We start from the raw sequence: 9,931 nt of genomic DNA, 5'->3' as shown, positions 1-9,931 counted from the left end.
TGGTGGTCTCCAGGCTGAGGCGGCTGACCTGGGAGGCCAGTGGTCTCTGTCCTTGGACTCTCAGATGCAGCTGGGAGCTGTGGAAGAACAGAGACAGGAAGCATACAGGCTGGACTGGCTCACAACTGAGAGGAATGAGGGGGAGCAAAGCCCGGCAGCACCCCACAGGTAGAGACTCTTGGTTTCGGCACTCGCTTGGCTGGATCGGCTAGCTTGCTTAAGTAGGCAGCCACCACTGTGGGAACATAGAGAAGTCCTCAGTAGGAGATTAAGCAGTGGCTCAATAGTCTAAGGCCCCCTCCACGGTTCTCCATGGCAGGCCCCAAAGACACGAGTAAGTCCATGGTTTTAAAAGGTTTATTGTCATGGAGGAAAGTAGATGTATCTGGTTGTACTCCCATACCTCCAGGGCAGGCCTTTGGTTAAATACTGTTTGTAAGGAGGAGGGTCTGGGCCGGGCGGTGGTGGTGGTGCATGCCTTTAATCCCAGCACTTGGGAGGCAGAGGCAGGTGGATTTCTGAGTTCGAGGCCAGCCTGGTCTACAGAGTGAGTTCCAGGACAGCCAGGGCTCCACAGAGAAACCCTGTCTCAAAAAACAAAACAACAAAACTGACCCGACCGGCGGGTCCTAGTTATTCGTGGGGGCGAGGAGGAAAGAAGAACGGGCGAGAGAGGGAAAGGACTCAAGCAAACAGTTGCTTGTCAAGAGTCATGTATTTGAACACGAAATGCTTTTTTATAGCATGCTTTACAAGGGGAGGGGGTAAGAGGGGCCAGGTGGTGGAAAAGTACAGAATCTTCTCGGCCTGTGCCTTGAAACATGTCATGGTCTATACGGTACACTGCCTTGAATTATGATCTACCTGCTATTCTTCAGAAGATATGATACACTGCTTAAATTATGGTTTCCTTGCTATACACTGCTTGCCAAGCAGGATCTTGTGGTTGCCAAGCTGTAGGGGACATTGTGCAGGTGGGGAAAGGTAGGGAGTGAGGGTAAGGGTCCTGGCTTCTGGCACAAAACAAAAAAAAGGAGGATCTGGAAAGGAATATTTAATTGGCTACACCCTCTGACCTTTAGGTATCTCATTAATATGGAGATCTGAAGCTGAGGTCTGTAGTTATGCCCTGTACCTGTGCTGAGTGACACAAACCTCTCTATGGCTGTAGGGGCATTGCCCTATGTGACAGATGGCCAGAGGGAGGAGCTATAGAGGGCTGAAGCTAAGTGAAAGGAACCAGGGGCTCAGGAGCAAAGCTGAACACCTTCCATCCCATTGGGGTCTGGGGTACAGAATAACCACTTTAGCTTGGATTCAGCTTCCATTTTCTTGGTATAATTCTTTTATCTTTTACTTTTAGTCTATTGGTGTAAGGTGAGTTTTATGTGGACAGCAAACAGTTGGATCTTGGTTTTTAACCCAGTAATTCTTTTTATATTTTGAGGGTTTTGCTGATTTTTAAAGATTTGTTTAGAGGCATTTGCTGATTCCTGTTGAACTCACTATGTAGATCAGACTGGCCTCAGATAATCTGCCTGCCTCTGCTTCCCAAGGACTAGGGTTAAAACAGTGTAGTTTCTGTATTCCTTTTTTTTTTTTAAATTGCTTTTCTTATTGGTTATTCTTATCAGTGTCTGTTCTTTTACACTACCCCTATCAGTGTTGAGGGTTTTCTGGTTTATGGGGTTGAGAACAATTGGTTATTTCCTAGTTCCCCTTTACTTGTCTATTCTTTATGAAAAGTTTTTCTCTATTGTGGTCTTGTGATTGTGAATGTCTTTTATTCTTTTCTGTGCTTAGGATTCCTTTAAGTATCTTTTACAGTGCCAGCTTGGTGCTCATGAACTGTCTCAGTTTGTGTTTGTCTGAAATGTTCTTATTTCTCTGTTGATTTTAAAAGGTAACGTCACTAAACACATCAATCCTCAGTTAGTGCTACTTGCTTCTCAAAATGTATTTGTGTTCTCCTCAATTTTAGTATTTCTGCTGGATTTGCCATAGTATGTGAATTGGCATTTTTTTTCTTGTTGTTTTTAATGCTGGTTCCTTGTTGTGTAGTGTTAGTATTTTGACTATGTGTCATAGAGAGTTTCTTCTCCAGGACAGGCCAGCTGACAGCAGGCTGGGAAGCTTGTGGACCAGGCAGTGTAGAACCATGGCTCTACATAACCTGGATACTTTCTGTTGCTGCTGTACCTCACACAGGCACTGGTTACCAGGAGAGATTTCTATAAGATCGTGGGAGTGTCTCAATAGAGGATATTAAAATGGCCTATAAGAAATTAGTTCTGCAGCCTCACCAAAGCCCTGGTGATCCCCAAACCCAGGGAAAATTCCAGAAGCCAGGCTCTGATCATGAAGTTTTGTCAAATAGTGAAAAATGGAAATAGTGTGGCAATCATAGTGAGAATGTCTTGATTAATGGTCATCATTTCTCCCATGGACACAACTTTTTCATATTTCATTATACTTGGAGGAACCCCTTGTCTACAGCACAGAAATACTGTAAGAGGAAGCGATACCATCATAGATCTGGAAGTCACTTTGGAAGAAATATATGGAGGATTTTTTGTGGAAGTACTGAGAAACAAGCCTGTAGTCATACAGGCTCCTGGGAAACAAAAAATCCAACTGTTGACAGGAAAGAGGTGCAAACCACACAGCTGGGCCTGGGGTGCTTCCAAATGACCCCAGAGGTGGCTTGTAGTCAGCATCCTAACATCAAATTAGTGAATGAAGAACAAACACTAGAAGTAGAAATAGAACTTGGGGTGAGAGATAGAATAGAGAACCTCTTTATTAGAGAAGCTGAGCCTCGTGGATGGGAACCCAGAGACCAATGTTTCCAAATCAAAGATGTCAAGCACCGAATATTTGAAAAAAGAAAAAGGCATAATTAGTACACAAATGTGGTAATCTCACTAGAGGAGGTTGTGATTGGCTTTAAGATGGATGTTACTTACCTAGATAATCACAAGATACATATTTTCCAGGATTAGATTTCAGGGCCAGGAGCCAAGCTGTAAAAGAAAGGGTGTAAAGGTGTCATTTATTTGCATGATATAATTGTCATCTTGGAGGCTTACTACTGAATAAACTCACCCTTTCTAGTTCTTTCTGAACTTTGGCTGGCTGGTTCAACTCAGATGTTCCGGCTCAAACCCCTCTTCAAGCTGACTGATTCAATCTGGCTTCTCTCAGCTTCTTACTGAATTGCTCTGCTTGGCCTAAAACTGACTCCAGCAATTTGCTCTGATCTTATGTTTCTTTCTTATTCTCTGCCTTTAACTACCTTTGCTGACCTGCACTGAACTGCATAAACCCATGAACAAACTGAACTCCAGTGCACGGCGCTCACTGCACTGACTCCCAATTGACTGTCCTAGCTCCACTGCACTGAACTCAACTGTCTTAGCTCTACTGCCCTGCACTCACTGCACTGATTCCCAACTGACTAAGCAGAACTGACTCTCTCCCTGAGCTGCTCTTAAATAGCTTTTCTCCTGAGAGTTGGGTGTATTCTATCTCTGACTTATGTTGTTAAATCTTTCTCTGATTTGTTATTTTGTCTGCCCCTCAATTAGACATCTTTTGGGGGGGGGTTAAAGATGTATGACTAAAGGATTCCAGCTAGAGGGATTAAAGGTTTGTACTAAAGGCATGTCTGCATTCCAGCCAGATCACACAGACCTTCTAGGTTGTTGCCACGTTGCTGAATTAAAATCCCTCTGCATCTTTTTGTCTAAGCTAAAAAATCATACATCAATTTGTACAAAGCCTATTACAACAGAAACAATTATCAGTCCTAGAAACTTGACAGTCCAAATGTCCTCATGAAGATCCGTTGATGCTATGATCCTTCATAACTGCAGTCCTGATCATCTGTCCTTCAGCATCTGTCCATTTCTGCATAAAGATTTTCTGTCTGACAGTCTGATGAACACTCTGTCTTTCTTCAGCTAGTTAGCTGAGCTGTCCCCATGCAGAGGGCTTAACTTTCACCATCATCTGCATTGCTGTCTTTCTGCATCTCTTGCTTCCTGGAGTCACGCCTTTCATGTGGACGCTTCTCTTACTCAAATTGGATCTTTATCAAATTTGATGGAACCCATAGTCTTTTATTAACTGTGGAAATATAGACAAAACCTTTCCCCCAACATAACACATTCCGTGACTTCCATTCTGATATTAAAACATCTTTAAAGTGTACAGGTTGATCTAACTTAGCAGTTTTGTTTGTTTGTTTGTTTAGCTAATCTTATTCCCGGTTTCCATTTATCAAAGTACAATTAAATCCCTATTAATCCATACATATCAAAAGCTAGTACTTCTTACCTTTTAAACTAGACAGGTACTCACATTCTGTCTGGCTCCATGCCAGCAAGCTGAGCTTCATACGTGCTTAAGTACCTATTAAGACTGTTAAACAATCAAGCCATATTACATAAGATGCAAATATGCAGTGTCAGTTAAAATAGATATTCGTTTTCTGAGATCGAGGGACTATTAATCTGAGCTCCCCATTGTATTAGGTCTCTTCCCCATTGGTTTATGGCTCTATCTACAACATAAAGCTTTAATTGTCCCATTTGACATTCTGGCCCCACACATTTAATTTGTCTTACTCTTTATCTTACTTGGATGATGTTCCAATCCCAACACACTGTGTAAATACCTTCTGAAGGGACCAATGTGGATTCTAAGATTCTCATGAGATTATAGTTACATCAGTTCCTGTCCACCAAACCTTCAATTTCAGTATCATTTAATTTTAATTTTGGTCTCTGGTCATTGATAACAGTTTGCCCATGAACTCTAGTGGGCATTTTATAGTATCAAATTTTTAGTGACAGTGTGAGATTTTTTTTACTTGTGACTAAATCTAGGGCACTGCTTCCTTCTGTAGCATGCATTAGGTCTCCAACACTGAATTTAATTTTCTCTAGTTGCTCTGTGAATTGCTTTCAAGAAATACCTGTGTTGTGCTATTTGTTGCCAGGGTACAATCAAACCCCTTTTGGGAGTTTCCCATAGTTACAGGATTATCTCATAGGTAGTTTCCCATCAGTAAGGGATTTCCTCACAGATTTCCTGGTGATCTTCACTCGTTTGTCTAATGCCTACCCTTATTACATCTACAAATCCCAGAAGGCTGAGGTCTTCTAGAGAAGTCTCTGGGAATGCCTTGTCTACAATCCCTTTTCTAATGACTTTATCTCCCACAGATAAAACAACAGACTTTTTGGTATCTAGAATTATTGGAGATTGCTTGTTCAATTACACAGTCATTAGGGTCAATATCAGCAGTAGTTCTAATCCATTCATCCATGGGTACTGATCAAGCTTTTATAGGTCTAAGAACTTTTTTTACACTCTGTATTTGCATTTTTGAAAACTAAGGTTTCCAATTAATATCTTTCTTGAACTTGGATCTGATATTGTCCTTTTCATAGTGGACATTAATGTAGACTTATATTTTTCAAAACCTACTTTAATAAGTATACTTAAATGTTTTAACCTCCCTTCTAGCCCACTACTCACCAGAGGTAGTAGAAAGGAAAGGTTAACAGGGCAAAGGAGGATGGAGACCTGTGGAGCTGTTTAGAAATAGCTCTTTAGGGCAAATCCAATCTGTGTTGTCAGGATATCAAAAGTTCAGTTCACATGAATCAACAGTGACAGCTGAATCCACTCACAAACTCCATTCATGAATCAGCAAACACAGTTTGATCTAGAAGAAACTGAGAGGCTCTTCCAATCTGCCTAAGTCTGAGGAAGCAGCAAGAAGCTGCTGGCACGTTACCAGAAGTCCTTTGGTGCATTCCTCTCTATGAAGTCACAACAAACAATGATCAGCAAAGAGTAGCAAGGCGAATGAATGAATGCCGCACAGCGTTGTCCACTGTCTGTTGGATTATATTTATACCCTTTCCAAACATCACGTGTTCTCTCAAGTATCTGCTCTAGCAAAACATCACATGTCCTTTTTCCAGACACTTCCAGAAAAAACACATGTCTCTGTTCTCTGCAAAATATCCTCTCATGGTTCTGCTTCAGCAAAAACATCCTTTCATAAGACATGCAGAAAAAAAATCACATGACATAACTGGCCCTCCAGAAATTTCCACTTTGTATTAATCTGTTGGGAGCCAACACCTAGCCGAAAGCAGCTATCATCTTTACAGCCATCTCGAGCCATATACCCTGACAAGAGACTTGTTTTCAACAGCCCACAGCAACTGAGCACACTCTGATAATTATCTTGCTTTTCTTACATATCTTGTTTTGTTGTTTATTGCCCCCAGCTGCAGGGTGCACGTGATAAAGTGTCTTCAGCTGCCTTCCCCTGCTTGTGCTTATATATACCCATGATTTCCTTTCAACTGAGGCGAGACTCAAGGAAAGACTTGAGGAGAGAACAGACCAGACTCTGTCTTGTCTCTTCGTGTCTCTTGTCTCTCTGTCCCCACTCCTTCTCTTGCTAGACCCTGACCCACAGATTGAAGCAGCAGCTCAGGCAGATATAGGGTGACCCCCGAATGTGGGGCAGTTCGGGCCACTACATTAATCTATGTAAAAAATCAGTAAAAGTCTCTTTGGGGCTTTGCATAATCTTTGTGAATGACACAGACCCTTTGCCTTGTTACTCCACCTTACCCTAAGCTGTTAGAGCTACTAAAGTACATTGCATAATAAGAGTCATCACATTGCATCTGCTGTCTCAAATCAGCCAATTGACCTTCACCTAACAATTGATCTTTCATAGTGTCAACACCTTTAGATTTATTATAATTTTCCATAATTGCAGCTACTTCTTGCCATCATATCAGCTGTCGTAATTGAAAGCCAGCTTCCAGTACAGCTGCTGCTAAATCTTTTCAGTCTTGGGGGATAATCTTGTTTTGGGTAGCCCAAGTATTTAACATCTACTTCACATTCCATAATTTATTATTGTTTTTTTAAGAATGTTTAAGATTTTGTATTTTAAAAGGATTTTAGACTAGTGCATTCTTTGAATTTTACCATTTTCTGGCATTTGTTGCCATGTAACTGGGAAAGCCAGTAGGGGTGGTTATTTTTCCTCAGTTTCATTAAGAAGTGGTACCATAGGTTCAACGAGTTGTCTATCTTGATCCTTAATTTCATTAGGTGGCTTAGTTTCACAAATAACCATTTCCTGTTCTCTTTTTTCCTTTGTCTCTTGTCTCTCAAGACTTTGCATATCTAATTTTTCTTGCTGTACAGGTATTTTTTTCATCCTTTTTTGAGAATAAATAAGTAAAGATTGCAATTAAAAGTAGGGCAGTTGCAATGAGTACTGTAATGGCCTTTTTGTTTTTTTAAAAGATTTATTTTGTGTGTGTGTGTGTGTGTGTGTGTGTGTGTGTGTGTATGTGAGTGTACACTGTAGCTGTCTTCAGACACACCAGAAGAGGGTATTGGGTCCCATTACAGATGGTTGTGAGCCACCATATGTTGCTGGGAATTGAACTCAGGACCTCTGGAAGAGCAGTCAGTGTTTTTAACTGCTGAGCCATCTCTCCAGCCCCCTGTGATAGCCTTTCCAAATAACTTTTCTATCCCCTCAACTCCTATTCTTAGTGTTAAGGAATCAGAAATGGAGTTTTACTGCAGGAAATGTCTATCTATATAATTAAAATTGTCTTTTTGTGTGGTGTACTGTAATTCACTCTCTCAGAGACTCCTCCATTGTTTCCTGTTCTGGGCTCAAGGCTCCCACTGCTTCAGAGTCTCTGAAGTCTCTCTGGGAGTCCAGCCAAACTTGAAAAATTGATGCTTCCTCTGGGGATAGTCCTAGGTGAATTTCTCTTCTGTGGCTCTCTGTTAGATGTCTCCTGTCCCCTGTGACATTTCTGTCAGATGTTCTCAGCTTTCTGCAACATTGGTGGGCTTTCTTCTTCTCTGATCAACTTAGGCACCAGACGTAAAAGTAATTTTTATTTTCCTAATGTAGTTGTTATTTCAGAGACTTTCACTCTAGTTCTTTCTAAACTCTGGCTGGCTGGTTCAACTCAGCTGTTCTGGTTCAAACTCCTCTCCAAGTTGACTGATTCAATCTGGCTTCTCTCAGCTTCTCACTGAATTGTTCTGCTTGGCCTCAGACTAACTCTGGGATTTGTTCTAATCTGTCTCCTTGTTCTCTAGCTTCAGCTAACTCTGCTGACCTGCACTGAACTGCATGAACCCATGAAAAAAAAACTCAGCTCCACTTCGCTAAACTCAACTGACAGAACTGAACTGACTCTCTCCCTGAGCTGCTCTTAAATAGCTTTTCTCCTGAGAGTTGGGCATATCCTATCTCTGATTCATTCTGTCAAATCTTTCTCTGATTTGTCATTTTGTCTGTCCCTCAGTTAGACATCATTGTTTGGGATTAAAGGTATGTACTAAAGGATTCCAGCCAGGGGGTTACAGGTATATATTAAGGGCATGTGTGCATTCTAGCCAGATTGCACAGACCTAGAAAGTCTTTGGATGTATTCAGAGCAGCCATATTGCTGGATTAAAATCCTCTATAAAGGGGAAGGGCTTCCCAACAGTGACAAGGATAATCAATTTCAATGTGGATTTTCCAAAAGAACAGCTGATAGAAAGTGGAAGACCATATCCAGCAGCTCCTCAACCAAAGATCAGTGTAGAAGCAAAACAAAAAATGGACTGAAGGGTTATTAGGAGTGACGAAAACTGGGCTCGGTTGAAACAGGTAGGTCAATGACACTTATTATCTACAGGTAGTTTTTTTTTCATTACTTTCAACCTGCTAGTTTGATTTAAGTTCCCCTTAATCATCATAACATGACTAATAAGAAGGCTTAAGGATCTGTCTATTGCATTCAGAATGAACAGCAGAAGGTTAACTAACACTTCTCCCTTCGGGGATATAATGTCTTGTGCTGCTACCCGAGTTTCAAAAAGTCTCAAGAGAATGCCAGAGAGAAGAAACCAGATAAGGGTTAGAGACAATTGTCTGCTATTTTAAAATGTAACTGGAGAAGTCTATTTTAAAGCATACCCTAGTTTTTGGTTTTGTTTTCCCTTGACTCCTGTTTCCTTTTCCTGTGAGCTGAATGGATAATCCTCCCATCAAGCAAGATGCACACACACAGAGTGCAAAAAAAATTGAGAGTCCAGTCCCAGTCCCCACTAAACACACATGGTGTCTCAGAATTTCCATTGTTGTGAAGAGATACCATGATCAAGGCAACTCTTATAAAGGAAAGCATTTAGTTAGGACTAGCTTACAGTTTCAGAGATTCAGTCCATTATCATCAAGGCAGGAAGCATGGCACTGTACAGGCAGGCATAGCACTGGAGAAGGAACTGAGAGTTTTGTATCTTGTTATATCTTCTGAAGGGAACCAGAAGAAGACTATCTCTTTTGGGCAGTTAGGAGGAGGGTCTCAAAGTCCACCCTAACAGTGTCACACTTCCTCCAACAAGGCCACACCTCCTAATAGTGTCGTTCCCTGGGCCAAGCATATTCAAACCACCACACATGGTATCTAATAGCAAAGAGTTTAATGAAACCGAATAGATTAGAGACTGGGCTATATAAATTAAGGTTATGAAAAGATCCTTTTGTCTTTGAGAGAATGCATTTTCTCATTTCCTTTGGTAATAATAAAATCTGATGTAAGTATTTTACTGTTAAAAATGTAACTCTTGAGCTTGAATGTTGATTTCTTTCTCTAGACATAGGAAAATGTTCATCATAATTTCATTGGATAGATTTTCTATGATTTCAGTTTAGTTTAATTCATTCTTCTAGGGATGCATGATTTTAACTCTTAATTTTGTCCCAGAGATTTTAGAAAGTGTGATCATACTTGCTTGTTATTTTTTCATATGTATAATTTTACTTTCTGTATTGATGATTTTCCTGCATGTATGTCTGTTTACCACATGT

At 40.8% G+C, this 9,931-nt stretch overlaps 1 pseudogene; it reads left to right on the top strand.

The window, feature by feature from the left end:
* Positions 1-2,158: 2,158 nt before the first annotated feature.
* Positions 2,159-8,697, top strand: LOC114615391 (annotated as a pseudogene).
* The last annotated feature ends 1,234 nt before the right edge of the window (positions 8,698-9,931 follow it).

The sequence above is a fragment of the Grammomys surdaster genome, unplaced genomic scaffold (assembly GCF_004785775.1).
Source record: "Grammomys surdaster isolate TR1022 unplaced genomic scaffold, NIH_TR_1.0 126660, whole genome shotgun sequence".
Lineage (NCBI taxonomy): Eukaryota > Metazoa > Chordata > Mammalia > Rodentia > Muridae > Grammomys > Grammomys surdaster.
This window is presented reverse-complemented; position numbering and strand designations above follow the sequence as displayed.